This window comes from Bombus flavifrons, chromosome 9 (assembly GCF_040668555.2).
Source record: "Bombus flavifrons isolate JBK064 chromosome 9, iyBomFlav1_principal, whole genome shotgun sequence".
Classification (NCBI taxonomy): domain Eukaryota; kingdom Metazoa; phylum Arthropoda; class Insecta; order Hymenoptera; family Apidae; genus Bombus; species Bombus flavifrons.
The window spans coordinates 973,894-988,848 of record NC_138450.1 but is presented as its reverse complement, the minus strand read 5'-3'; the positions used below and the strand labels follow the sequence as shown (position 1 = coordinate 988,848).

The 14,955-nt window shown below is 40.5% G+C and overlaps 1 protein-coding gene and 1 long non-coding RNA gene across 13 annotated transcripts in view; both read left to right on the top strand.

Moving 5' to 3' along the window:
* The first annotated feature begins 9,927 nt into the window (after positions 1-9,927).
* Positions 9,928-11,669, top strand: LOC138183424 (uncharacterized). The gene is made up of 3 exons (XR_011174062.1): positions 9,928-10,717; positions 10,818-11,032; positions 11,137-11,669. It is a non-coding gene; the product is annotated as an uncharacterized LOC138183424 (long non-coding RNA).
* Positions 11,670-12,332: 663 nt separating this feature from the next.
* The window catches only part of LOC138183380 (CUGBP Elav-like family member 2), a 351,437-nt gene continuing 348,814 nt past the window's right edge, over positions 12,333-14,955 (top strand). For 7 of the 12 annotated variants that reach the window (XM_069120223.1, XM_069120225.1, XM_069120226.1 and 4 more), the window contains exon 1: positions 12,333-12,875. The gene's annotated coding sequence lies outside the window, so the exon portion shown is untranslated. Of the gene's footprint in view, positions 12,880-14,955 lie in introns of all 12 variants that reach the window. The other 5 variants (XM_069120230.1, XM_069120229.1, XM_069120228.1 and 2 more) reach the window with 2 other exon arrangements.

The following is a 14,955-nucleotide window of genomic DNA, read 5'->3' as shown; positions in this document are numbered from 1 at the left end:
CCTCCACCCACGGTTCATTCATTATCCGGCCGAAACAGGTGTGCGTATCGTCGTACCGAGCCAACTGACGAATCTTTTCGCTGCATCTACTCCTCTTCCTTCGTCTCTTCCTCTTTGCGTTTATTCTTTTACTTTCTCCGGGCTCGTGTCGGTTACGTTTTTATGCGGTCAGACCACCGCCCTTGCGCAATTCTGTCCGATCGAATGCGACCAGCGGAGGTCGCTTTAATTTGTCGCCAGCAACGTGTCCCTGGTCGGTTCGCTCGTCTATTCGACGAAGGCCCTGTGTCCGTGTCGGCCTGCTTGACGAATATGAAATGCTGGGCTGAAGGGAAACTCCGTGGGGAAATCGGCCGAAACTGATGAGACTATATTTTTTGCCCGTCTTTATTTGCTCTCTCTCTCTCTCTCTCTCTCTCTCTCTCTCTCTTCCTCACTCTCTTTCTCTCTGTTTCACTTTTTCTCGATCTGTTTGCTCCTGTATGTTTTTATGGATTAGTTATTCCTTCGAGTAGCGCTTTCGTAGGTTCAGGTAAGTATCAGGTGCACATTGAAGAACGTTTGAAGAAGTTCGCTGCTGTTTGGGGAACATGGTTTTAGTTGGATGCTGAAAAAGATAGCTTGCGTGCAGAAGGCTAGAAGAATGTACTAATACGATATGCAAGTTAATTGAAAATGTAGTGCACAATACAGTTGCATAATATAGCAGGGATATCGACAAGTGTCGCGAAATTTTCATATTTTACGTAATACGGTAAAATATATTCTAAGAAGTCTAAATCCATCGACACGCTTTTAGTCGAAGTTTCTTAACTAACTCGATCATGCTCTTCCTTCGCCCGGATATTTCAGGTTGATTTAAACGGGAAATTCGCGTTGGAAATAGTCTGTTCTTATTTACGGGTTCATTCGTTCTAAAAGATGTTCGCGAGAGCAACATCGTTCCGTTTACGCAGTCCTTTCTTTTTCTATCTTCCGGGCTCCCGATAGGAAAGATAGCTTCCTCGGTGAACGAAACTTTTACTATTAAATACTAATTCGGCTCGCAATCTCTTGGGTATTGACCCGTTACCGTTCGAAAATGGAGGACCTCGATGCTCGTTCACAGTGCCGGTTTTCCACTTCCCCCGTCGTATTTCTGTCTCTGTTACGCTCGAGGGACCTCATTGATCTTAGATACGTGTAGAGGTAATTACTCGCACATTGTTGTCAATTTGCTAATAAATCAATGGCCAGGTTTTTGTGCTTCGGGTCTCTTTACTTTTTACATCGAAACAAAATCAACTCGAATAAATCTGTTTTACTAGTTTTTCTACGAACTGCCAATATTCGCATGTTCCGTTCATGACTCAAAGGTGTGATTACGATACTTGTATCAGTACATATCTTGATACGTATTATTTTCTCCGAACAATTTTTGTTTTGTATCACAAATTTAAATCCACTGTAACCATCCAACCCATTGCAACGTCCGACTCGATATCAAACGACTATTGATACAACATTACATTAGTATCATTCCCCTCATTTACCTCATTTGCATGCAACTTACGAACACCTCCTAACCAGATATTCGCAACTTATTAGACATCCGACTACCTATTCCAGCTCAGAGTCAGAAGTATTAGATTGTCCGAAAAGTTTCTTTCGTTTTATGGGGAAATAATAGACGCACAGAGTTTTTTGGTTTACATTATTTTGTCGAATTACGTACGATCCATTTTGTTATGTTAAGATGAACGCCGCGACATTTCACAGACTTGGTTTCACGTTTGTGCGAAGGTGCGCTGTTGTAAAAAAACACGTTTGCGAAAGAAAGACACTTTTCGGACAACCTAATACTTTCAATCGAAATAGAACAGGACGATGATGCAACGAACTGCCTAAGAAGTTCTTCGGTTAATGCCAGTTAATCGCATCAACATCCGGGCGTGTTTCAACGCTACGATGACGTGCATTCTAACCTGTAATCTTGTCGCTATAAACATTCGCGAGTGACGATCTTTATTTTCAATAAAATAGTTAGAAAAAGGACTGCAAGTGAGCAACGACGCGATGAAAGTGTTCTCGCGTAAATAGTTGATGCGGTGGTAGTGATTGGTACGCGAAGTAATTCACGTCGTGTGATCACGAAAGATAAGAATATGCTTGGCGCGTATACGAGCGTAGTTCGTCAAAGCGATTCGTCGCGCACAACGAAGCTGTCACAAATGAGAGTGAGCGGTCGGTGTCGTCAGAATTTCATACAACACGCCGATAAATATCGATCCTTCGGTCGTCCACGTGCTACGTAGAGGGATTGTTTGGCTGGGAAAAAGGGGCGGAGTGTAGAGCGAAGGGAGGTATCGTGCGGCGGGGGAAAGCAACAAGGGGGTTATTTGGGAAAATGCGAGTTGCGCCGCGCAACCCTTTCGCTAGGGACACGCTGGGTCGATGAGAATTGGTCACGGTATAGTTGGATCGATATTTCGATTGCGATAAAAATTAGTCCAGACAGGAAGGTATTACCTCGACAAGTAAACGCCGGGAAATTGAAAATTTCGCGTTACACAACAGGATTGATGAATTTTTCTTTCAGGACATGTGGATTCTCGTGTATGAAGATGTGGATATGGATATGTGAATTGATTTAGGAAATAGGACAACTTTCATTCGCAGTAATCAACGTGTTATTTGACAATGTTATTCCTGATTTTGCACCTTATATCCCCTAAAATATTCCGTATTTAGTAATCAATCCAAATAATCAAAATATATTGTGGATCGGTGATCGAACAGTTCGAACAGTTCTAGTGTTACGTACTAGGTAGAAATTGAATGGTAGAAAAGTGTGGGAAGAGCTACACAGATGTAATGAGGAAGGGCGATCTCACGGTGAGATGATTTGACGAAGGCAGAGTTAGACCGACAGGGGACAATCGGTGGAATCAAAGATCGAGGCGAGGGTCGTTGGAGGAAGACGATAAAGTACGTCTTTTCCGTTAGTATCCCAACGGACAAATATTATTTTCCATCGTGGATGCACTCGGCTGGCTGCGCAAGGAGAGGCTTAAGCGGCCTGCAGTATACATTTTCCGCCGTCGACGATACGATCCTCCACGGTTCACTTAATTTCTCATCTCTCTTCGTGGCGGCACCAATGACGTTACATTATTCTCCGCCGATATGCCGTCGAGATGCGGAACAGATTTGCCTTCCCCAGCGACCTTCCGATACATTGTCTGCAAAAATATCGTTGCTCGTGGCCGCCGCCTTGCGAAAACTAGTACACGACGACCGTCTTTTTCAAGCTTCCGCTCGAAATAATATGCAGCTTAGCAGTGATGTTGAAAATATTGCTTATTCGCGATTCGTTCAACCCGCCGAGATGATTTTTTCCATGTTTCTAGAGGTATTGCTCGACGGTTACTGGCACTTGCTTTCATGAGTTAAACAGAGTACGACGTTGCGGTGGTTGTGGTTAATACCACCGCTGGAATTACAGAGATTCCATGTACTGCTATAAATATACTCCACATATGTAGTTGACTACAACTAAAGCAATTCTCTCTAGACAATTCTGAGTTCGTTCGATATCTCATCGACTTGTACGAAACTATGGAACCTAAAAATTTGGTGATCGATCGTTTCGGCAAACGGTAGCAATCCTTCTTCCTTCGTGGAAAAATGTGTCAGCATAAAAACACCCGGGAGCTTTCAAGCGTTTTCGATTTTTCCCGCGGCGAGACTTTGCGAAACTTCGTGGCCGAGTTTCAACCGGTGCGAAAAGGGGGAGAGATTGGTTCGCTGGTTGGTTGTTCGGTTCGTTCATTCGTTCGATGGTTGAAAGCGAGAGGAGAGAGTCGAAAGAGCCAGCAAAATATTCCGTCGTAAAAAGGAGACGAAGCTCCGCGGGTAGTGAAGGAGGTAAAGTTTCCATTCTCCCCTTTCCTTGCCCATCTTTTCCTTTTTTCCTTCGTTCTAGCAGTTATTCTTTCTTTTCATCGTTCTTTCCTCCGCTTCTCCATTACCATTTGTTCTTGCTTCTTCTTTTTCGACTGCGTCTTTGTTCCGTCATCTTTTCCTCTCTTCCTTCGTCCTTCTATCTCGACTCTTGTCTCGTGAACGCAATTGTCTTTTTTCATCCTTGTTCTTAACTTGACCAAAGCATTCTAAAAGCAGCCGTGAAGCTTTTGAACCGTGTAGGAAGAGCACCGTAAAAAATGTTATTAAAATGTGTTTAGAATTGCCACAGGGGAAGAGACGTTATGAATATTAAGCGAACTCTTTTGCCGTAGACACGTGTGCGCACACGCTCCTGTATTTGTATTTATATTTTTATACGTACACGTGTATACGTAAGCCTGTAAATAACAGAAAGCGTATTTGATATCGAGAGATCGATATCGAGGAGAAAGCGCAAAATTTATTTCGTTATTATAGTACGAAGAGCATTATACGAGAGATATTTTCCGCTAGCTTCTTTATGTCTTTGTAACGATATTTCATTGAAATTTTAATTTTTGAACGTACGGAACATTATATTTGCTCCTTTGGTAAATATAGATTATTGAAATGAGAAAATTTCGCTATTGCATTGTAATCCGATCTATGGCAATTGTAGAGTTAGAAATATTAAAATGCTGATCAGTATTTCGAATGTTCAGTCCGAATTTCTCGCGTATGATATTATTACATTGCAGGAGTCGTAAATGGTTCTATACGTATAACTTTCTTTTTTTATTAAAACAATTTGGATATACACACAATGCATTTTTCACTAGTATGTGTAGTAGTCTCCGCTTTATGCACTACCGGTATAATGCAATACCGTAGACACAAAAGAAAAATCGATAATTCACCATTATCACCGTTGAAGTATTTACGAAATCCATTTTCAGTCCTTTGTAAAAGTTCAATTATCGAAATCAAAGCTCGAGTTACGTTCTGTTAGATTAAAAATTTTATGCAACATAAAAGTGATTTTTCGGTACAAAAAACGCCGCTAATGTTAACGTTACGTAGGAAATCGAGATTAATTGGATTTAATACAGATTCTGCAACGCCAAATTAACAAGACCCTCGTGCGATACGCAAATGTACGATATCAATCGAATTCCCTTTATTGCCAAAAGTATTCCTCTTGTTATCCCTTATCGTTTTCTACCTGATGAAGCTATAGCTCCCCAAGGACGTCATAGACCTTCGAATCGACTATACAGAAAAATTGATTCCTCGTGGACACATGTCCGAGCAAGTAGCTAGAACGAAATGCTATACTAAGTGTAGAACATGGCGAGGCTGTCGTAGTTGCTCGATGCAATTTGCTAGATCGGTGCAACGGCACGCAAGAACAAAACCAGAACAAACTATCGTCTCTCGGCAGAAACGGAAAAGGAAGCCTTTTGTTCCTTTGACGCAACGGTCACGAACGTGTTAATTAATGTCAGGCAGCGAGAACTTTGAATTTCACCGCCGGTCGAAGCAACCATCTCCTTCGTATGTATGTATATACAGATATATGTTCGTATAATATGTCGGCTGCTCGAGTTTCACTTGTACGCGTATCCGAGAGACACCATGCCGAAAGTACTTAGCGTTGCTTTACTGGTGCACGTTTAAAAGTTTCAACAGACTTTGATGTAACAGGTAACTCTAAATAACTCGTACATCAGTACCTGTACCAATAATAATTTAAGATTGTCAGTGCGTGAGAAATTTCGAAGTAATTAGAAAGTTCTGGTATTAGTTTATTTGTAAAAGTATGTAAAATCATGTCTATTTTATAAAAATTTATGCAGCAAGTTCCAGACAACGGAATAAATTGTATTATGTTCTATGGTATATGTTTTACACATGTGTTCGATCTAACCTTTGAGCAAAGATTTTGGAAAAAAGACTATCGAACAGTGAAATGCGTTCTCTAATCTGAAAGCATTCTGAGAGAACATCCACTCGCACGTCGCTCGTTCGTCCATTTCGCATCGCTTTTTTGCCCATTTCAGTTTTAAATACAAGCACGGTCGAAAGGGTATACGAAGTTGGCCACAATCTCGTAATGCGCTCGCCTCTCGTGTGCAAGTGCCCTTCACCCAGCCGCTGGAGTACCATTGAATTATTTACAAAGCGAATTTCACGTTTCATTTATTCATTTCCACGACATTTTATTGCTATTTATAAATCACACGCGAACGCAGTCGACTCTTTTGCGAAACGAAACGCGCGAGAATGTCGTATTAAACGATGGTTAGATGCGTTGTGCAACGATTTGCTACTTTGTGCGTTTAACAGCGACGCTGATCATGGTGCCATTGCAATCTGGAATAAAAGTGTGGCTTTCGGTTATCAAAGCGAGAAAAATATTAAACTGTAGTTTGTACGCGTGGAATCCAATTAGAACGCGAGACGCACACTACAATCGCTACAGGCTGTTTTGCAACTTCTGCTAAACGTCATAACCAGCTGAGTAGTATACGTATACGGCAACGCAATTAAAGGTTAATACTTCTACCTTGTATGCCTATTGTACGAGTGTCGAGAACAGCCGCTCGATAAAAGATATTTTTTACAGATTGCCGCCACTGCTGCTGCTGCTGCTGCTGTCGGTGATCGTGCTTGATTATCGAGGTCGAGTAGGCTTTCCTGGCTTTATCGTACTTTTCAAACAATTATCTTTTCGATTTGACGAGTACAACGAACTTGGTTAAATTTTATTTCGAACGAAGACTATCTAATTATTTGAATTTGTATAACGGATCGTTTTAGCTACTTTTTTATTTTTAGGGCAATATGCGATATATTAAATTAGCAACAATGTCGTATAATTTTAAGCTTCTCGAATAGAAACTAATGCTTGACGGAGGTGTTAGGGAGGTATGGAATTAATAGAAAGTATCTTGAGTCTATAAAGTATGTTCTATCAGGGGCTATGCGAAACTGCGTAAGGCCATGTAAGTCTGTGCAAGATTATACAAAGCTTTGCAAGACTATTATAAGGCTGTGTAAGACTACGCAAGATTAAACGAGATCGTGTGTTGGAAACAAGACTGATGCAAGTTTAAATGGGATTATACAGGATTAAATAAGGCTATATGCAAGACTAAACAAGGTTATGTCTAAACTGCATAAGCTTGGCCTCTTTGCAAGTATAGAATTCGTACGAAAGTAGCGGAGACATTACCAGTTAATTATTAGTAAATTTAACGTGCAGTGACTTTCGAACTATATCTTATTCGTAAGAACCGTTTTAAAAAGGGATAGTTGGGATTAACCGGTGAAGTTGTAAATGAAATCGTAAGACAGTTGATGATCAGATGTCGAGCGATATTTGCTATCGCATTAAACGGTTCAAACATTAAGAGGCAAAGTTATCGATGGAAAAATGTGAAACGTTTACAGAACTAAGAAACCGATCGATTTTTCTACGGTTAGACGTTTCTGAATTCTACTCATTGTACACCGGAAACTCTAATTCCCCAGGGCTAATCTCCGCGCCACTCCCCCGGGCGAACTTCTAAAAAGTTCCACTCGAAGCGGTAACTTTCCCGTCAGCGGCACGCTCCTGGGGGTTAAAAAGACTCGTGCGAGGGATGACGTGCGATCGACAGAATTCCACTGGAAACTTGTAGCCATGGTCGTAGGAATCGATACGTGGAAAAATATTACTTCAGCCGATGCACCGTTTCAACTTCCTACTTCCATTTTTGCTTAGTTTTCCCCCTCGTTTCCCGCATACGTTCGAGGCTAGCTGCTTAATTCGAACATTGGCTGCTTGGGCTTTCGTTTGTTTTCTTTCTCCTGATACCGCGCCCCAAAGTAGGGGAAAGCGTGTTAACATTTCCCGAAACAAAGCGTCTTAGCTTCGCTTCTCTACGAGAAGTAACTTCGCGCATTACACGGATCGTCTTTCGCGCGCAACATCGTCGTAAATTTACTGCGCTGCGAAATTTGCCAAACAATCATGAGGGACGATTTCTCAAACGGGGGAACGCGCGAGACTCGCAATAGCATTTTGTATTCACAAAACGCACGGGAAGCATCAGCCATCGGTCGGTCATTCATTTCCACGGACGTACTAATCATTTTGGCACGGTTTAATAATTCGAACGGTTGTTCAGCTCGTCGAAAGAGCGCAAGAACCGACGTGCCGCGTTGTACATCGTTCGTAACGCAACCCGGCTCGTGTATCAATTTAACGATCCTGTCCACGATGAAATAATTTCAGAGGCGTGCCTCTTCGAAACGTGTTTCGCATTTCCTTCCTTCCTGAAAATGATTCCGTGGTACGCCACGAAAATTCAGTTCCTACATCGGTCGTTATGCGAACTATCGGTAGCTCGTATCGTTATTTATGACTATCGATTGATTTGCCATTGTCACTTGGATAATTGTATTTACGAGTGGCAACAATAAGTCATAGATGAATCGACAGAGTTGCTAATTAGAGCGTGGCAATTTCAGGGCACTCGATGCATGAATTTCGTGCGCGGGTTTGGTACGTTTGCATAGGATATGGGAGGATATTACAAGATAATTTGTTCTCGTACTAGCCATTTTCGTTTCAAATGTTCTTTAACGCCTGGTTAAATGGTCATTTTTTATCATCTTCTTCTCCATGTAATTTAATTTTTCCATCTAATTTAATTTTTTGGGTGTCATCGAGCACATAATTGGGAGGATGAAGATCGGTGGACACGCGCTCGAAATTCAGGATGCTTGATCGATCGTCCCAATCGGAATCTCGCGCATGCAAGTTCCTTTGTACGCGGATCCTCTGATATGTAGCGAGCCATCGATGCAATTACAGTTATTAACGGACAATTATAATCACAATTTAATGTATTGACTGAAAAATACTTCATAATTTAACTGGATCCTTTCAATGATTTTGTTTGAATTTGCCCCGACCTTTTCAGATATTTTGAGTAGTATATTTAGCAAAAAGTATTGGTAGCTATGTATTCAACTTTGCACTCATGTCGTTCAAGAAATTCAATTTTTAATGTAAGTTAGCAATATGTTTGTCCATTTATTCGCAAATGTATTAACAAACATGATACGTATTAAATGATAATAGTTCAATATTAGTAGAGAGAGAGAGAGAAATACACCAATGAAAATATTATGAAATGTGTAGAAAAGGTCGCCATAATTAACCTTTTCCGTACTGGTACGGACGACTAAAGTCGATAATCGCTAAACGCATACACACAGCATACTATCACTGCTCCATTGTTTATGTCCTTATGTTTAGACGTTCCGGGCATTTCGTTATAGGTGGTCTTCTTGTGCAATTTCTCAGTTTAAATAATTATTACCAAATTCACTAACAAACAGATTAAATAAACATTATGGTTGCTGGCAAGTAACGCTACGCCGCGGACGAACATCGTATCGAAGAGATTAAACTTAAAATTTACTAGTACATTCTATGAAGAATAACACTCTTGACCTATTAACGTATAAATAACAGTTCACATACAGTATCTCTTTGAATTCCAATCAATATAATCACATTGCAATAATATATCCTCCTTTTAACGTATATTTGTTACAGCACTGGGTGATAAATATTTCTTACGATAATGAAAAAATACCAGTTTTATGATCCTACAATAAATTTGGTATTAAGAATATATATTTTTGTCTTTATTAATAACTGTAACATCATAAATATTCGGAAATATTGCAACGAGAGAACAAGCGATTTGAATTCTTTCCTGGATCAGTCAATGAACACTGATTTTATTCTGTTTACAAATTACTTATCTCCTGACCTCAACCTTGATTATCGAGTCGATATAGCGGACGGTCAGTTCAAATAATCGTTTACTTTCGTTCTCCATATGATTTGTGTGTGCCGAGGAACACGAATTGCACGGAAGCATATATTCAATAATAATTTACAACGAGCTGACGCGTTGATAGCAGGATCATTAAAACTAACGATTGATTATTCCTACAACTTAGAGATATGTTGATTTCTAACTATGTACTTCGATCATTAATAATATGTCAGCAAAACTTATAATTTATAAGTAAATATTTTATCAGTTATTACCTATATAATAATCTAACAAGACGAGGTCGAATCCTTATTAAAAGCAAAAATAAATAAATAATTAAAATAACGTACAAAAGCTCGCGAAAGAGTTTTCTCAGTCGCTCAACTATCGTTCGTGTCTTATCGAACAGTATAGGTTAAACAGGGGCCATTGAAACTCCATTACGCTCGCGATACGTGTAAGCCTATTTTATCTAGCAGACAACATTGCCTGGTAACGGTGCATTGTCATTCGAAAATTGCACCAAAGGCGATGCTGCGAGGAACCAACCATCGAGGAGTACGGATACATTAAACTGGCGAACTTGCGACAGTCGTGACAAATGGCTCTCGAGGCCATTCGCGCGAGTATATTAACATCATAATGAAACTCGCTCCACCAGAAACGTCGTGACGGGTAATTGGAGTTCTTCATAGATCTGCGCGACCACGCGTAACTTCTTAAATTCTACAGAAATTTATATAGTAGCGATCGAAGTCAAAGAATTCGAGGAAGATGCGATAAGTTCGCGCATCGGTATATTCGAGCAATTTACAATTAGCTCTGGCCAAACGTAATTAGGACACACGTGGCTGATAATGTCAACAACATGGAGCTTATTTACGTTGTGGCAGCTGGTAACAGAAGAATTACCTTGCGTGTGGAATATGAACGATGGGTTCGTTGTGTAACTCGTATGTAATGTTGAAGGAACGGTATTATATAATATATTTTGTAAATATTATAGTTTATCACTCCACAATGTTTTCACATTTATTGAAACTTTTTCAACAGATCATCCATTTCGTTTTGTTAAATGACAAAAGTTCTTCGCATCGAGGAACAGTTCTTCGTTTAGATTCTACAGATTATTATTAATACTTTCGCTAACCGTGTTGGTTGAAAAATTATTTCAATAGTCATTTTCAACGAAGGATATACGATCAACGTGCGATTTAAAATTCTGAAATCAACTATAAAATACAAAATGCTCTCCTATTCCCTGTAAGGTAACTATCACTCGTATGCTATATATATATATATATATATATATATCATCATTCATCTTCCACCATCCTTTTTCATTTCATTCTTTGTACAATTTGTCATATAGTCACCGAGAGCGTTTCTCAACCATACATTAGCGTGTCATCGCCTCCCATCACAGGGCATAATCGACTGACAGAATTGAATCGCATCATATAACAAACGTGCATGCAACGAAGACTACTATCGACGTATCAGACAAACGGTCATTCGCTCTTAAAAGTTGCATGACCTGCCACGATTAGCATTTCCAACTGGGTGGTAATCGTCATCGGTAGCTTGGCATCAGATGACGCGTTCTCACAAGAGGGTCAACCCTCAATTCTCGTGTCACCTCACGATATCCAAGGAGTAAAGGCAAATCGACAGAGTAAGATGAAAGATATAGCAAAAAGTTTTCCGCTGAAAATGAGATTTTTATGAAATAGAAGCTTTCGTTTTAAAACAACTCGTTTATTAGTGAAGAAATGAACGAATAAATTTATCAATTTTTTACTATGCCATCTTCATGCTCTTTTATGTATATTGGCGAAAAATGTTCATCTGTGCAGAAAGATATATATATATATTTATTTAAAAAAATAGTTCAACTGTAAAATTCACACATATTATAGTACCTGCAAAAAAACAAAGAATTGGCCGTAAAAATATGTTCTCTTTGTACGATATTTCTTTGTCCTCTACTATCTTTTTATTTTGGTTGCAATTAAAAAATGTGGTATGGCTAGCATCCTGTATATTATGATAAATATTTTGTTAAAAAAAAATTGAAATCTCTATAGAGCACAAGGGATACGTCTCGAGCTATACAAATCACACGGGTTATACTAATTTAGACATAAAAAGTAAATCTTACATGCTTCTTAACTATACACTTCTCTGTGTTTACGAAGTTTGCGAAATACGAAATAAATATCGTTCTTATAAAAAGTGAAAGAAAAATGGCAAAGAATCGATTTTGTTAGATATCGTTACACTCATCGGCTCTCGTTCGCCGGTTGATACAAAGAATGTATGTACATAGAAAGCGGACGACGACGACGACGACGACGACGGCGACAACGACGACGACGACGACGACGACGACGACAACGACGACGACGGCGCGGTGGCTCGACGCACCAAGGCAGAACAGACAGAGAAAACGGAACGAACGAGAAGTCGGAGGGGTGGCGAAGCGTCGGTGGCGCCTCCAAAGCGTCGGTTGGTGGGGGCTCGTGGTAGCAGGGGCGTACGGACGCGACGCGGCGTATCCATCTCTCCTCAGTCGACGTCAAGCCGTCGCGACGCGTGCGTCTTCTCTTTTGTTGGTTTTGCGAACCTCACGAGACTCGCGTGTCTCGCACAGCGTGACTAGTCTTGTCCGTGTTCGCCCACCTGTTCGCTCCAGTAAGTCGATCGCGAGTATCATGACAACGAATGTTATGTTCCGTGTAATAATCGGCGACTTGTCGCTTGGTGCACGTGCGTCATCGTTGTTGTCGTAGCTTCGTTACCTTGTGTTTCCGTGTTTCACCAGGGATACCTGAGATTTCGAGGGGTTCTCGCGAGTGACCTGACAACCTCGCGGTCCAGGATCTGCCACGCGATCATCGCGACGCGTGTGTCGTGTTTCGAGCACCGTAATCTCGTGATAGGTGGTTTGCTAGCCGGCTAAACTGGAACAGTGTGCTTGCTACTGGTACGTTGCAATAGAAGAAGAAACAAACGGTGTGAGGAAGAATCTGTTGCAATCGTGTTGGAAATCAGTGAACCAATCTCTCGGTGATAATTAGTGCGAAACACTCCTTGGATTATGACTGTTGGGTAGGTATGCGAAAAAATATTCCAATTATTGATATTTATATGGAAGAGGGTTGAAGTCGTTCGTGTTTGGAATCAGTCAGAATTATTGACGGTGGGATGTTACGAATGTCCATTGCTGACACGATCATCATGATAGTGGATGAACAGTGGAGCGATGGTGCGCTAGGAAGAGAATTAATTGGAGAAATAGTCGTCACGCTCTCACGTTCCACATTATCCATGTTGTACGTTATTAACGCGAATTTCGCGTTCGTCAGCGGTTAAAGCTTCAACTAGAACACAAATATCGTCGTTAACAGTATGCAATATGAATCAGCGACATGCTTGGTTATAAAGAAGTATGCTTCTATCGTACGGGAAATGGTAGCGAAAGCTGTGTGATACGTCCTCGATCTTTTTGTTAGGGGCGAAGCTTTGCATATTTTTGTCTCAAACGTGGATCACATCGGTTCGAAATCGGCTTTGTCAGCCGATTAACATTTCCACTTTGGTATTCGTTGAGATCTCGTTAATGTTTCAAGCCAGCCTCGTTTATCTTTGGACAAGTGACAAGTGTTTTCGCTCGGGGCAAATTTACAATAGGCGCGAGTGCTGGATCCGACCAGGCATAAAAGTCTTCAACTACCGGTATGGCTTGATGGTCTCGTTGAAATTTAAATAGATCATCTACAGACGTTCATCTTGCGTTTCGTAACGTGATTGTGCTTTCCTATCTTCCCACTACACAATCGTGTTTCTACTTCTAATTATTTTAAATTCTTTGAACAGAACTTGTTGAAAACGAAGTTCTATCCGACCTATTCAAATATACGATACACTGTAGAATAGAGGAACAAGGTGGACAAGATCGACGAGCCTACTAAGTTTAATATATTGACATGTTACTCGTACGATACTGTGATATACATATATATGTATATAGATCGACGTAGAGACAATCGATAGAACAATTTATGCAAATATAAGAAGCATAAAATCGGCATGGAAATCGATGTAACGCGGAAAGCGATACTCCGATCGTTCTAAGCGCTGTATCTTAAATCATAGTTATTTTGAAACACGAAACATTTGTGCAGCTCTAGCTATTCATGCTTCTAATCCTCCTGTTTATCGCACATTAATGACTCTGTCAGTAAGGCGTAATGATGAGGCGACTGTTTAGATTGACATCGCCGCTGGCCTTCTCACCTTGACTGGCTGTTGCACGCTTTCGCAATTTAAGCCGGTCAACGTATCGTATCGCGTGTTACAGTGTTACAACGTCCGATTTCTACTGTTTTACTGTTTTCATTGCTCGATATCGATTCGCGATTATCAGCGCCGTATGAATTCTCCGATCGAGACATATTATGATCGCCTCTACCAGCGTACGCGCGATTTCGATGGCCTTGAAGTTTCAGTTGTACGACATGGCTGCGTGGATCGCATATAGTTGAAACGGTATCGATATTATTAGATCGCTGCTCGACACGTTTCGACAACGATCGTTGTTACGAAAATTTGTCAATGGTTTGCGTCACGTGTCAAATGTGTTCGTTGTTTCGCAGTTTATTTCGTTTGGCAGTACTGTGCGTTTGTTGGTTTCTTTTAAGTTACGTAATGGCGGGCGTGAATTATCGTTCGTCTAACGAGCCAAATACAAAGAGCCGATTGTTCCAACGTTTAACCCTCGGCTGGTTGGGTCGTTTCAGACTACGATCCTCAACGAAATAAAGGATACGAACAAGAATATAAAAGGGACGCGTTAATAATAAAATTCGCAAGATATGTAAGTGATTCGTATAACGCATATTATCGTATACAGCGTATATGACGCTGCTTCCTATAACGCGCAACGTATCTCCCCGTTATACGACGGTCGATTGTATATCTTTCATAATTTTTTCGTAATATTTTATGATTCTACGCATCTCGTTGAGTATAATTTAGTCTCTCAGATTTATAATCTACATAGCTTCCGTTAGATAACGAGAATGATAATCGATAAATCTTTGAGTAAAGTTCTATAATAGTAGCTGTAATAGCCTATCTTTACATATTTAGCAATGGAATTGCACGTAGGAAGTTGTACTGGTCAGAA